The sequence below is a fragment of the Vombatus ursinus genome, unplaced genomic scaffold (genome assembly GCF_900497805.2).
Source record: "Vombatus ursinus unplaced genomic scaffold, bare-nosed wombat genome assembly UNPS02014779.1, whole genome shotgun sequence".
NCBI lineage: Eukaryota > Metazoa > Chordata > Mammalia > Diprotodontia > Vombatidae > Vombatus > Vombatus ursinus.
In genome coordinates, this window is record NW_020954557.1 from 28734773 (window position 1) to 28750326 (window position 15554).

The following is a 15554-nucleotide window of genomic DNA, read 5'->3' on the forward strand; positions in this document are numbered from 1 at the left end:
ATTTAGCTAAAATATGATTCAAATAAATGAAGGCAATGATATAGATTTTGTTTATGCATAGAATATAATGTGGCTATAACCCCATTATAACCTTTTAAAGTGCAACTTAACACTTAAAGCTGAAGGATTTAAAGCATTGAGAAGCTTTTTCCAAACAACTTAATTTCAGATAAACCTCTAAATTTGAGATATATTTGTAAGCCCCAAAATATGACTTCAAGTATGCATCTACATGTTTTAGTTCTTAGAAAATTGTTTCTTCTATTATATATTTTTTTTCAAAGGACAGAGAATACTATTTTTAATAAAGAATCATTATGAATACTTAGAACCTGTTGAGCTCAGTTTAAGCAATGAGTGCTAACAAATATCAGATCTAATAGAAATGGTATTAATTCCTATATGATAAGCATCTTTATCTGTGATTAATTATATTTCTTCTACTTTAGGAGAACCAAGTTTTTAAAAATATATGTGTCTTTTGGAACTTCTATTTACTTTGTGTTTGTTATACTTTTGACACTAACTACTAAACAAGTCAATTCCATGGGGGAAGAGAGAAAGTAGTTTCAGCCAAATTAATTCTCATATGGTCAGATCAACCAAAATATTTGTTGTCTATACCTTTTACTTTTATTGTCTCAATGTAAACAGTGATAGTTTTACTATGGTCTACAGCCAGGGGTATGGAATCTGTGGCCTTTGAGGTCCTCAAGTATGCTCTTTGACTGAATCCAAACTTCATTGAATAAATATCCTTAATGAAAGGATTTGTTCTATAAAACTTGGATTCAGTCAATAGGCCACATGCAAGGACTTAGACGATCACATGTGGTCTCAAGGCTGCAGTTTCTCTATCCCTGGACACAAATCAACATCAAAATTCAACCTGACATTCCCCATAATAGCCTTCCTTGTGGTTGATTATTAGTATTTCTTTAGCATAATTCTTACATGTATACTCTGGCCATGCAATGGCTATTCTTCTAGGGCAAAATATGTAGAATAAGACCAGATTACCAAATTATCCTCAAGACCAAGATGTTCTAATACTGTCTAGACTTTCCACACTTGATAAAAGTCAGAAATTGACTTCTGTGTCTAGAGAATATTCAACAGGGGATAAAAGATATTTCAGAACTTTAAACTGTAACCTGACCTTCTTTAAGATATAATCCTTTTTTTTCTGAGCTAATTTTCATAACTAATTAGACAATAAAAAAGAAGCATTAGATATTAGACAACTAAGTGGTATAATGGATAAAGTGCTGGGCTTATAGTCTAGAAATTTGATTTTAAATCCACCTTAGATATGTAATAGTTATGTAACCCATAATCATTTAATCTCTCTCAGTCTCCATTTCCTCATCTGTAAAATGAAGGGCTTGGACCTTTAATGTCTCATCCAGCCCTAAATCTATGACCCAATGATATGATCCAGTCAATGTCAAACATCTTCAAAGCAACATAATTAAATAGGAAGTAAGAGGTAATGGAAAGAATACTGAATTTGGAATTGGGTTTGGGTTTGACTCTTGAGTCAGCTGCTTATTAGATTTATGACTTTAGACAAGTCAGTTAACCACTTCAAACTCTATATTCTCCACCTTTAAAATAGGAGAACAGTTTCTTGTACTATTTACTTGACATAATTATTGTAGGCATCACACATGAGAATATCGGTATGTTCAATAAAGTATAATATGAATGTGAAATTTAATCATTTTGAGTATTTTCTGGAAATGATTACTTGGTTTTAGGTAAAGACATACTATATGGAATACTGACATTTTTTGTGGTTTCTATGGCAAACTTTGTAGATAAATCATCTTTCCTTTTTATGATTTTTTTTTCATGTTATATGAGTAAAATAGAATAATACTGTGGCATGAGAAGCAATGAACTGTGAGGGTGGAGCAAAGATGGTGGAGAAAAAGCAGGGACTCGCATGAGCTCTCCCCCAAATCTCTTCAAATACCTCTAAAAAGTGATTCTGAACAAATTCTAGAGTGGCAGAACCCACAAAGAGACAGAGTGAGGCAGATTCCCAGCCCAAGACAACCTGGAAAGTCAATAGGAAAGGTCCGTAGCAACAGTGTGTGAGAGAGGTGTCTAGTACTCAAGGTGCAGTGCAGACCTGGCCTAAGCAAAGCCAGAGCAGGCCTCAGGGAATGAATCACCAGTATCAGTGGTGGGTCCCAGTCTTCTCAGCCCACAGACTCCACAGATAACTTAGAAGGTCAGAGGGAGGGGTCTATGGGAACTGGGTGAGAGAGAGAAATGCAGTTTAGCTCTGGGCTGCAGGGCATGCCAAAACAGGTCCTCAACCGGCAAACCAGGAACAGGCCTTGGAAGTGACCGAATCAGTAGCAACATTGGCTGTTCCTGGAGCTATTAGCCCATAGACTGAATGTTTGAAAGTGACCTATTTAGACTTCCAGGGGCCAAGATGGCAGAGTAAGCAGTAAGTCACTATCACCCTCCCTTATTGACCTTGAAAAACCCAGAGAATATTGCCCCAGGAAAAAATCCTGTAATAGGAGAGTCAGCAGAAAGATCAGATACAACAGTCTTTTAGTTCATGAGACTAGGGGGATTAACAGGAAAAGTCTCTCTTGACTTGGCTGAAGGGGACCAGTATAGAAAGGGAGGCATCCCAGAAAGCCAGTGGCAAGCCCCACCTGAGCAAACCAGTAACTAGGCTTCTAGCCCCTAGCACAAGAACCCTGGGGCAATGCCCCTTGTGCCCCAGAGGAAGAGAACAATGTTAAAAGCCAGAAAAAAAGGCAAACAACATGAGCAAGAAGCACCACAGAAAAACAATGACCATAGAACAGTATCTTGGTGACAGGGAAGATTAAAATACAAATTCAGGAGAGGATAACATATGAAACCTCAGAAAGGAATATGAACTGGTCTCAAGCACAAAAGTCCTTGGAAGAACTTAAGAAGGATTTTAAAAGTCAGATAAGGGAGGTAGAAGAAAAATTGAACAATTCATTTAAGAATACAGTTGATAAAATGGGGAAAAAAAGTACACTAAAGAAAACAACTCCCTAAAAAGTAAAATGGGCTAAATGGAAAAGTAGGTACAAAAGCTAAGTGAAGAAAACAATTCATTAAAATTAGAATTGGCAATTGGAAGCTAATGACTCTATGAGACATAAAGAATCAGTCAAACTAAATCAAAAGAATGAAAATATTGAAGAAAATATAAAATTCCTCATTGAAAAAACAACTGACCTAGAAAATAGATCCAGGAGAGATAACTTAACAATTATTATTCAACCTGAAAGCCATGATGGAAAAAAAAAAAAAACCTGCACAACATCTTTCAAGATATTATGAAGGAGGGGACAGAGCCAAGATAGGTGAGTAAAAGAGGTGACTTGCTTGAGCTTTCCCCCAAACTCTTCAAAATACTTGTAAAAAATGGCTCTAAAGAAATTCTGAAGCAAAAGAACCCACAAAAAGACAGGCTGAAACAAATTTCCAGCCCAAGACAATCTTAATTGTTGATTGGAAAGGTCTACTGCACCAGGCGGGGAGAGGAACACAGTTCAGCTAAGGTACACAGGCAAAACAGGCCTCAGTGAAGCTGGAGTAGGCTCAGAGGACTGAATCACAGGCAGCTGTGGTGGTTTCCAGACTTCTCAACCCACAAACACCAAAGAGAACTTAGAAGGTCAGTAGGAAAAGTCTGTGACCATGGTGAGAGAGAAGCTTGGTCCCAGCCACAGTCCCCAGAACAGCTCTAGAGTGGCGGCTACTTCCTGAGCTACTGGCCCACAGACTGAGGGGGAATCAAGTGGCTGATCAGAGGGGGATTGCAGGGATCTCTTTGCTGGTGCTGAGGCAGGATTCTCTTGCTTTGCCTGTGCTTAGATCTGGGTCACAGTACTGGGTGGTGGTCTTGGGGTGAGGAGGAGTGCTGGTGTGGTGGAACTTACATTAGGTGTGGAAAGGGAATCCTCCTCATAGTTCCAATGCAGAAAAGAGTGACTTGCAGTCACTCACAGACCAGAATACAGGCCAGGAAAGAGTAAACACCTCGCCCTTAATTGTACTACCTTGGAAGAACTGAAAATTTGCAGGTCCCTAAAAGTATCTCTGAAAACAGTTGCACAAAACCCCCAAAGCATGAGACAGTACATTCTCCACACTGGAAGTAGACCCCTACCTTAACAAAGAGTTTAACTCAAGTAATTGGCTGGGATAATGAGCAAACCTCGCAAAAATTGATAGACCACAGAATCTTTCTTTGGTAACAAAGAAGATCAAAACATACAACCAGAAGAAGACAATAAAGTCAAAGCTCCTACATCCAAAGCCTCCAAGAAAAATATGAATCAGTCCCAGGCTATGGAAGAGCTCAAAAAGGATTTTGAGAAACAAGTAAGAGAAGTAGAGGAAAAACCAGGAAGAGAAATGAGAGAGATGCAAGAAAATTATGAAAAACAAGTCAACAGCTTGCTAAAGGAGACCCAAAAAAATACTAAAGAAACTAACACCTTAAAAAATAGCCTAACCCAAATGTCAAAAGAGGTCCAAAAAGCTAATGAGGAGAAGAATGTTTTAAAAAGCAGAACTGCCCAAATGGAAAAAGAAGTCCAAAAGCTCACTGAAGAAAATACTTCTTTAAAAATTAGAATGGAGCAATTGGAAGCTAGTGACTTTATGAGAAATGAAGACATTGTAAAACAAAACCAAAAGAATGAAAAGGAAAGAAAAAGAAAAAGGAAGGGGGGATAGAAAGAGGGGAAGAAATAATAAGGGAAAAGGGAAAGAAAAGGGAAGGGGCTGATGGGAGGGCATATTGAAGGAGGTGGTGGTCAAAAGCAAAACTCTAGTGAGGAGGGAAAGGGAGAAAAGGAGAAAGAAAAGCAAAAATGGGGGAGGGAAGAATAGAATGGAGAGAAAGACACAGATAGTAATCATAAATGTGAATGTGAATGAGATAAACTCTCCCATAAAATGGAAATGGATAGAAGAATGCATTAAAAACCATAATCCTACAATATGTTGTTTACAGGAAACACATTTCAAACATAGGGGTACACACAAGGTAAAGGTAAAAGGCTGGAGTAGAATATATTATGCTTCAGCTAAAGTTAAAAAAAAAAAAAAGCCGGAGTAGCAATCCTGATCCCAGACAAAGCAAAAGCAAAATTAGATCTTATTAAAAGAGATAAGGAAGGAAACTACATCCTGCTAAAAGGCACCATACGTGATATCTGAAGAATAAAATTAAGGTATGAGAGAGGATTATACTGGAAGAAGGATAAAGGGAGATGTTGATTGGGGTAAATTATCTCACATAAAACAGACGAGAAAAGGCTTTTACAGTGGAGGGGAAGTAGGGAAAGTTGAGAGGGAATGAGTGAATCTTATTCTCATCAGATTTGGCTTAAGGAGGGAATAACATACACATTTGATTAGGTATGGAAATCTATCTTACCCTACAAGAAAATAGGGGGGAAGCAGATAAAAGAGGAGGGGGGTGATAGAAGGGAGGGCAGATCTGAAGAGGGACAGGGTCAAACAAGAAAATACAATAAACAAGGGTCAGGATAGGATGAAGGGAAATATAGTTAGTTTTCCACAATTAAATACCAAATTAGAAACACTGAAATCGAAGGAGAGATTAATAAAATTGAAATTAAGAAAACTTTTAAACCAATAAAATTAAGAGGTGGTTTTATGAAAAAAAAACAAAGAAACTTTTGGTCAAAGTTATTAAAAAAAAGAAAGAATAATTTTCTATAAAATATTAGTAAATAGATTACAGCAACTTATCACAAGAATAATACACTATGACCAGGTAGGATTTATAACAGGAATGCAGAGCTGGTTCAATATTAGGGACATTATCAGCATAATTGATCATATCAAAAACAAAACTAACAGAAACCACATGATTATCTCAATAGACACAGAAAAAGCTTTTGACAAAATACAGTGCCCATTCCTATTAAAAACACTAGAGAATTTAAGAATAAATGGAGTCTTTCTTGAAAATATAAGTTGCATCTACCTAAAACCTTCAGCAAGCATATGTAATGGAGATAAGCTAGAAGCATTTCCAGTAACATTGTGGCTGAAACAAGGAGGTCCATTTCACCACTGTTCAATATGGTACTGGAAACATTACCTCTAGCAATAAGAAAAGAAAAAAATGAAGGTATTAGAATAGGAAAAGAATAAAGAAAGCAATTACTCTTTGCAGATGATATGATGATATACTTAGAGAATTCTCTAGAGAATCAAGTAAAAATACTTGGAATAATAAACAATTTTAGCAAAGTTGTCAGATATAAAATAAACCCACATAAATCACTGGCATTTCTATATATTATCAACAAAACTCAATAGCAAGAGATAGAAAGAGAAATTCCATTTAAAGTTATGGTAGACATTACAAAATATTTAGGAGACTACCTAGCGACACAAACCCAGGAACTATATGAACATGATTACAAAACATTTTCACACAAATAAAGTCAGAGCTAAATAATTGGAAAAAAACATCAGTTGCTCATGGGTAGGCTGAGCTAACATATTAAAAATGACAATTCTACCTAAATTGATTTACTCATTCAGTGTCATATCAATCAAACTACAAAAACAAATTATTTTATAGAGCTAGAAAAAATAATAACAAAATCCATCTAGAAGAACAAAATCTCTCAAATTCAAAAGAACAAACGAAAAGAAATGCTAGGGAAATTGTATTATAAAGCTGCAATCATCAAAACTACTTGGTACTGGCTAAGAAACAGAGTGGATCAGTGGAATAGGTTAGGTACGCAAGACACAGTAGTCAATGACTATAGTAATCTACTGTTTGGTAAGCCCAAAGACCCCAACTTCTGGGATAAGAACTCACTATTTGACAAAAACTTCTGGGAAAACAGGAAAAGAGTATGGCAGAAACTAGGCATAGGCAAAAATCTTACACCATATACCAGAATAAAGTAAAAAGGGATGCACAATTTTGATATAACTATTTTTACCTCCTTGATATTTCTACCTCTCATATCTGATAGTTTCTCTCTACACTTTCCTTCAGGTCCTATTAATCTAAATTCTAGATTATTGCAAGAGCCTCCTAATTGATTTTCCTGCCTCAAGTCTCTCTCCACTTCACCCCATCCCCACACTGATATTAAATAATACCAATTTTTGTTACACCCAGTTCTGACCATGTTATTCTGTTATAAAATAAATTCCAATAGTTTGCTTGTTTCTAAAAATCAGACAAAACTCCATTTAGCTTTGAAAACTGTTCACTCTGTTTTAAAGGCCCTTCACCCACCACCTCCATCCCACATACATATATGTATATAACATGTAACATGTATATAATGTGTAACATGTAACTCCTCTTCGTGTTTTATCTTCTATTATTAGAATGTAACCATCTTGAAAGTCTGGACTGTCTTTTTTTTTTTCCTTATTTGTGTACACCCATAACTATGCATTGTGCCTGGCACAAAGTAAATACTTTATAAATGTTTTATCTATCTATCCATTTATCTAACTATCCATTTATTTTCTGAACACAATATACATATATATATACATATATATCTATATAGATATCTGTATCTATCAATCTATAGATATACATATATAAATATATATAAATGGATATGGCCATTAGAAAACAGGAAAACAAACTATTATCACATAATTTAAATGTTAAAAATTGGTGTTTCAGTGAGTATGCATGCCATAGACTAACAGCATACATCTTGAAAATTCCATCAAATAAACAGTTCACACTTAATATTGTCAGCTCCCAAAGTCCTAGATTCATCATCATTTTGGTTACAGAATTTTTTATGGAGGTTTTCAAGATGCAATCTGGCTGATATTAAATTGTATTAGATTTAAACCAGGTTGATGGATTTCAATATGGATGCATATTTTATGTACAAATTATTTAAATTCATTTGCCTAGATTTGATTTAGAGATCAATAAAAAGAAATCTCATGGCCTTAGTTGAATTTCATACCCTTCAGATGGAAAGTGACTTATAAAAAACATAAATTTCCAGGTTGTTAGATTTTAATATTGCTATATTAGGATGGGTGAAAAGGAAAGAGAGTTCCTTGAAACTGTCGATATATTTAAATTATATTTAGTCATCAAAAGTTATTGCAAGTTTAAGTAATAGCTAATTTTCTCCATCACCAGCACCCCCACTTTCATATCTAGCCTCTAAATCAGCAATGGAACTGAACTGGAATCTTATATAACAGCAAAAGTAATCATATGCAGAATATTTACTCAATTTAACATTATAGACCTTTCTGAACATTTAAGCATAAGATGATCTATGGATTCATACATATGTGGAAACTTTTCTAACTTACTATTTAAAAACAAATGCTTTCTCATATAGTCCAAAATATTCATAGCAGAACTTTTTGTAATAGCAAAGAACTAGAAACAAAGTAAATGCCCATCCACTGGGGAATGGCTAAACAAATTATGGTATTTTCATGTAATGGAATATTACTGTGTTTGATCAATATAGGAAAGCATGGAGAGATCTGTATGAACTGATGCAGTGTGAAGTAAGTAAAGTAAACAACAATACACAACAATGTAATAGGAAAGTCTGACCCCAAAATGTAAAAAATAAACGTAACACAATTTTAAAGATCAAGTGAGACTTGAATAAATAGAAGGAAGACATTCTCAACCTAACCCTTGGAGAGATGAAAGGTATCCGGTATTACACATTGTTCATGTTTTCAAACTTTTTTAATGTATTCATACGCTGTGCTGACTCTTTTTTTTCACCACTAAAAGTGTTATTTGTCCTATGGGATGGCTCTCTGGGAAGGGGAAGGAGAGGAATACATGGGATACTATGGTGACATAAGAAACAAAAATATCCACTAAAAACTTGAAAAAAATTAAAAATAAAAATGCTCACAAAACTATATGCTAAAATTAAACTATATGGCAGTACAATAAGCTAAAATTATATTTTTTATCTAAAGAACAGTTGATCCAATTATAATATGTGTAATTAGATATGTAACATTGCCTCACAGTTTACTATGCATGAGTGTCATGTACCTACATACGCTATACTGTCCCCAGGTTAATAAATCAATATGCAACCTTGAATCTTCCTCTTCCCTATCACATATGATATCTCCACCTATCACAATTCTCTCCTCATTACCTTTTCACACATAAGTAACTCCTACTACAACCTTAATCCGAGTCTCTCAGGAACACTTCACTATTGTGTGATTTAATAGACACAAACCATGGTAGTGACCATACATTCTAGCAGACAGTGGGCAACCAGGGAGACAGAAGAACATTTGGCAGCCACCATTTCAGGAATGACACATTCTTCATGACCTTTAATAAAGTGATGCTTTGCAAAACTTCTGATCAGCCACTCAATTTAAATCTTCTGATGTCTTTTATCCTTATAATCATTTTAAACTCCCTTCCTTTCCAAATTTTTTATCATGGCTTTCAGGGAGTCCCGTAGTCAAGTAGTAGCATGAAAAAATAGATGAAAACGTAAAATACATCACTGGTAAAACAATTGACCTGGATCCAGGAGAGACAATTTAAAAATTACTGGTCTACCTGAAAATCATGACAAAAAAAAAAGAATCTGGACAGTATCTTTCAGGAAATCATAAAGGAAAACTGCCTTGAGGTCCTAGAACCACAGGGTAAAATAGACATAGAAAGAATCCACCAATCACCTCCTGAAAGAGATCCCAAACTGAAAATGTCAAGGAATATAGTAGCCAAATTCCAAGTTACCAGGTCAAAGAGAAAATACTGCAAGCAGCCAGAAAGAAACAATTTAAATATCATGGAATCACAGTCAGGATTACACAGGACCTTGCAGCTTCTACATTAAACGACTGTAGGGCATGGAATATAATATTCCACAATGCAAAGGAGCTTGGATTACAATCAAGGATCAACTACCCAGTGAAAATGAACATGAACTTTCAGGGAAGGAGATGGATATTCAACGAAATAGGAGACTTCCAAACCTTCCTGATAAAAAGACCAGAGCTCAGCAGAAAATTTTATCTTCCAATACAAGACTCAATAGAGATATGAAAAGGTAAACGGAACAGAAAAAATACAGCTTGTTATTAATAAGGGCAAACTGTTTATATTCCTACAAGGGAAGATGACATTTGTAACTCTTGAAAACTGTATTGTTATTACACCATGTTCAAGGGGTATACATAAATGAGTGAATACAAGTTGACTTTGATGTAATGATAAAAAAAATCTAATCAAGTGGGTTAAGTGGATCTAGTTGTTTTTCCAATGAGATATTTCACATTGTCTTCTATCATTTGGTTTTGTTTTACATCTTGATTTCTCATAAAGTAACTAGCTTCCATTTGCTCCATTCTAATATTTAAGGAAGTATTTTCTTCAGTGAGCTTTTGGACTTCCTTTTCCATTTGGTCAATTCTGCTTTTTAAGGCATTCTTCTCCTCATTGGCTTTTTGGGCCTCTTTTGACATTTGAGTTAGGCTATTTTTTAAGGGGTTATTTTGTTCAGTATTGTTTGGGTCTCCTTTAGCACGCTGTTGACTTGTTTTTCATAATTTTCTTGCATCACTCTCATTTCTCTTCCTAGTTTTTCCTCTACTTCTCTTACTTGCTTCTCAAAATCCTTTTCAACCTCTTCCATGGCCTGGGACTGATTCATATTTTTCTTGGAGGCTTTGGATGTAGGAGCTTTGACTTTGTTGTCTTCTTCTGGTCGTATGTTTTCATCTTCTTTGTCACCAAAGATTCTATGGTCTTGCGCAGTTTGCTCATGTTCCCAGTCAATTACTTGAGTTTTAAACTCCTTGTTAAGGTAGCGGTCTACTTCCAGTGTGGAGAATCTACTCTCCCAAGCTTTGGGGGTTTTGTGCAGCTGTTTTCAGAGATACTTCTAGGAATCTGTAAATTTTCAGTTCTTCCAAGGTGGCATGATCAAGGGCAAGGTGTTTACTCCTTTCCTGGACTGTACTCTGGTCTGTGAGTGACCACAAGCCACAAAGAGAATGAAAGGAAAGGAACCAGAGACACTGACTGTAGTAAAGTTTAGCCACAAAAGAAAGAAGAGCAATACCTAGTCAGGATGGATAGACAAATTGATGGCATATTTTTAGAGTGGTTGAGAAATGACCATGTTTTCTGGTAGCTGGGAAGCTGAGAGAGACCTAAGATCAGTTAGAATGGTAGAAGGATCATTTTGCTGGAGAATATAAGATGTCCACCAGTATAAAAGGAGGATCGATTAGGATGGAAAGACTATGAGTCAGGCACTGCACTCAACTTTAGGGATAAGTACATATATATGAATAAAAATATTAGCTAATGGTAGCTAGCATTTATGCAGCACTTTAAGGTTTGAGAAGTAATGTACATATGACATCTCATTTGCGATTTGAGAATACTTCAGGTGGGTACTATTATTATCCCCCCATACTATAGATGAGGAAACTGAGGGTTGCCCATGATCACACAACTAGTAAATATCTGAGGTGGAATTTGAACTCCAGTCTTCCTGAATACAAATCCAACATTCTACCCACTGAATCACCTAGTTGCCTTAAAGTTAATCAATATAAACATATATACAACATAGTTAATGCAAGGTAGTTTGGGAGGGAAAACATTAGCAATATAGAGCATCAAGAAAGACTTCATGTAGATGATGGTACCTAAGCTGCATTTTAAAGGAAGAGAAGGACTCTGTGAAATGATGATAGTGAGGAAGTTCATTCCCAGGCCATGGAGATGACCAGTGCAAAGATACAGAGATGGGAGATGAAGTATCATGATTATGGAACATGCCATGCTTAAATAATAAAAAAGGCCATGATTCTCCCTACAACAGTACATTTTTATTGAGGACTCCTAGAATATAGAAGCCAATGAAAATATCCTGCAAAAATCAGAAATAAAAATGCAAATTAGTGTCAGCTGGTACACTGGATAGATTAGAAGAGACAGAGAGACTTATTAGCTGCGTGATACTGGACAAGCTACTCATCCTCCCCATTCATCTATAAAGTGGGGATAGTAATAGCACCTAACCTACAGGGTTGATAAAAGGATCATGAGTTAATATATGTCAAGTGCTACATAAACACTAGCAGCAGCTGCTGTGCCAGCAACAACAGAGTGGAATGGAAGAAAGAATGCCAGATAGGGAGTAAGAGACCTTAGTTCCAAACCTGTTTCTGTTGTTAATACCTTTGTGACCTTCATCAAGTAATGTTACCTTTTTGGTAACATTTCCTCACCTGTAAAATAAGTAAATTGGACTAGATGATCTTATATGTTCTTTGTGCCTCTAAATCTATGGTCCTGATTGTTACAAAAGACTAAGCAAGCAGTTTGTAAAGTTAAGGGGAAGAGTCACTAATGGGCAAGGTCTAACAGAGAGGGTCATTACTGGGCAATAATAGTAACAATTTCCTGTGCATTTAGCATTAATAGTTCACAAAGTGCTTTCCTCACAGCAACCCTGTGAGGTAGGCAACACAAATATTGCTATCTTATTTTACAAATGAGAAAACTTGAGTGCAAAGAAATTAAGTGACTTGTTCCAGGTCATACAGCTACCAAGTGATCAGATCTCAACATTACCCACCCTTTCAAAATGCTTACACTTGACAAACTTTTAGGGTCAAATGTGCAGCAATTATGCCCTGTCTAGATTTCTGTTTTTTCCCATTCTACATCTGACCTAAGTCAGTCAATAAACATTTATTAAGTAACTACTATGTCCCAGGCATTGTGCTCAGCACAATGTAAGTTGTACCCTGTATCTCCTGTTGAGGTCCCTTTTGATCTGACTAGTTGCTGCATCATCTGAAACAGAGAATACACTTTATACTTTTGCATTGTACTTACTTGTTTGGATATCTTGGTTCCTTTATTAAATTAAGGTCAGACTTATGAATTCAGAAATAGACACATAGTAGAGCCAGGAGTGAGGGGAACATGTCCTGGGTGGCTGATAAAATCATAGTTCAAATCAGGAACTCACCATTGAGGATATAAGACCACAGAGCAAAGACATCTCTTGGGTAAGAAGGCTGTTTGTGGAGAGGTAGAAAAGTGTGAGGAGTGAAGGATAGAATAAGCTGGATAGAATATAATGTCTTATACATCTTTTAACCTGTCACTAGGCCCAGTGAAACTCTTTACGTGGTGAACAGATGAATGATCAAAGGACAGTGTAGAAGATGAAAAGATGTCACTAAAATCTGTATCATTAATGCTAGGATTAAAAAGAACATATTCTTATGCTCTGGCTGGAAGAATAAGTGAGCATTACTTAAACCTGAAGAAAATTTAGAATAAATAAAAGGAAATAATGTTTGTAAAGATGTGCATTTGGAGTTAAAGGACTTTTTTTACTTCTGAGTTCCTGTACTTCTAACTATATGACCTTGAGGATGAGGTGGGGAAAGGGGTAGAGGATCACTTCATGGTTTGGACCCTGAGTTTCCTTTTCCTTATCTGTAAAATAAACATAAAGCATTTGTCTCATAGGGTTACTGTGAACCTCAAATAAGTTAATTTATGAAAAGTTATCTCTCTCTCTATCTATCTATCTGCCAGCTCCTATTACACAACTAAGTACATGGAACTTATGATTGTAAGAGGAAGTACCAAGAGAATATGTAACAAGATTCAGAAAAGGTTTAGAAAAGCATGAAAATTTGCTAGTTAGATAAATGATTATTAATAACCAATAATTTGGAGAGATTCAGATTTCCCCCCTTTTTTTCTTTTATCCTCATTTCAAGACCTCAAGTCTCTGAAGTTGAGCTAACCTTCTCCTCTATCAAGACCTCACCCAGGTGGGGAAGCCATTGTACTCTAACTCAGGTTTAGGTTGGGATAAATTCTTTGAATAGATTTGCCAAGGCTGGAGGTAACTTAAGAAATAAATGACATAATCAAAGTTCAGGTCCAGCTCCTCATTGTAATATTCATTCTCTAATTAATTGTTAACTAATCAAAGTTGATTGCCACCCTCAGCAACACCTGTCTTCCAATGGGCATATAAGCCATGAGCCACTGCCATGATTGTCTTTGGTCTAAGAGAGACAGCCAAATGACCACCCTTTTGTTAAAATGGTGGCATTATTAATAAAAAGATTAAATTACCCAGAAATTATGTCTCTCAAACCTTTTAAACATTAGGAAAGGGGAGAATCATAGGATTAACAGAACCACAGAATTACTGATGGATAATTCATCTAGTTCTGTTCTCTCCACTTCACAAAAAAGAAGAGAAGCCCATAGAGGTAATGCAAATTGCCAGAAAATGATCATCCTAGGTCCTTGAACTTTGAAAGTGATAATGTAAATTACAAGTATGCCCTTCAAATGCAAGTCCCTTGGTGCTTCTGTCAGAAGCACTATCCTGGACTGGAAGAACTATCAGTCTGGTATTAGGTAGTGATTTTTTATGTTTTTATGACCATGCCTAAGAAAAATAAAGCCTTTAGTAAGTATTAACAAAGCATGTTCTTCGAAGTTACATACATTGTTATTATTACTATTATTATTCTGCGAATTTTCTAACTACACAATTTCTTAAATTTGACATAAGTGTAACATAATTTGTTAATGTCAAGAATTAAATATGCTCTTACTTCAAGTAATATCATCCTAAACTCGAGAAAAACTTGTACTACGCAGTGACAGCTGCAGGTTTTTTAGTATCTCTTCTATCAAAAGAATAAGATTGAAATTGAAGACTTAGTTTTACCTAAGTAATCAAAGTTATGAGTTCATAACTGTAGGCACAATTGTGAATCTCAGACACAATCAGAGGCATCACTGGAGTGTAATAGGAACAGTTCAGTTCACATATGTTCTGTTTTAAAATGGAACATTCATAACAGATCAGTGGAGCTCAAAATTACAGCTGAGAAATGATCAGCTAACTACACCTCCTCCCCGTCCAGATCCCACCAAATTGCAAAAGAGAAATAAGTTGAAAATTTAGTCTCTTAACATTGACATGTTGGTGCAGCATTTGATTTGCTCAGGAATATGAAAGACAGGAAAAATCAGGGACAATGAAGAGAAAACTTTTACATTCTTTCCTAAGGACTTTTTTGGTGTATATCTTTCAACAACTTGGGTTGGGAAAATTGAAAAAATTGTATACATATAGATAGGTATAGAGATATAGATGATATATGAATGTAACTATAGCTATAGACACATACAGACATAGATCCACAATTATATATATTTATTTTAATTTAGGGGAAGCTCAGTAACACAGTTAATAGAGCCTGGAATTAAGAAGACCTGAGTTCAAATCTGGCATCAGACATTTAGTAGCTGACCCTGAGCAAGTCACTTCATAACTGTTTGTCTCAGTGTCCTCAACTGTAAAGTGAGGATAATAATAACACCTGCTTTGCAGGGTTGTTGTGGGGATGGAATGAGGAAATAATTATCAAAGTGCTTAACACTGTGACTGGCACACAGTAAGTGCTATATAACGTTT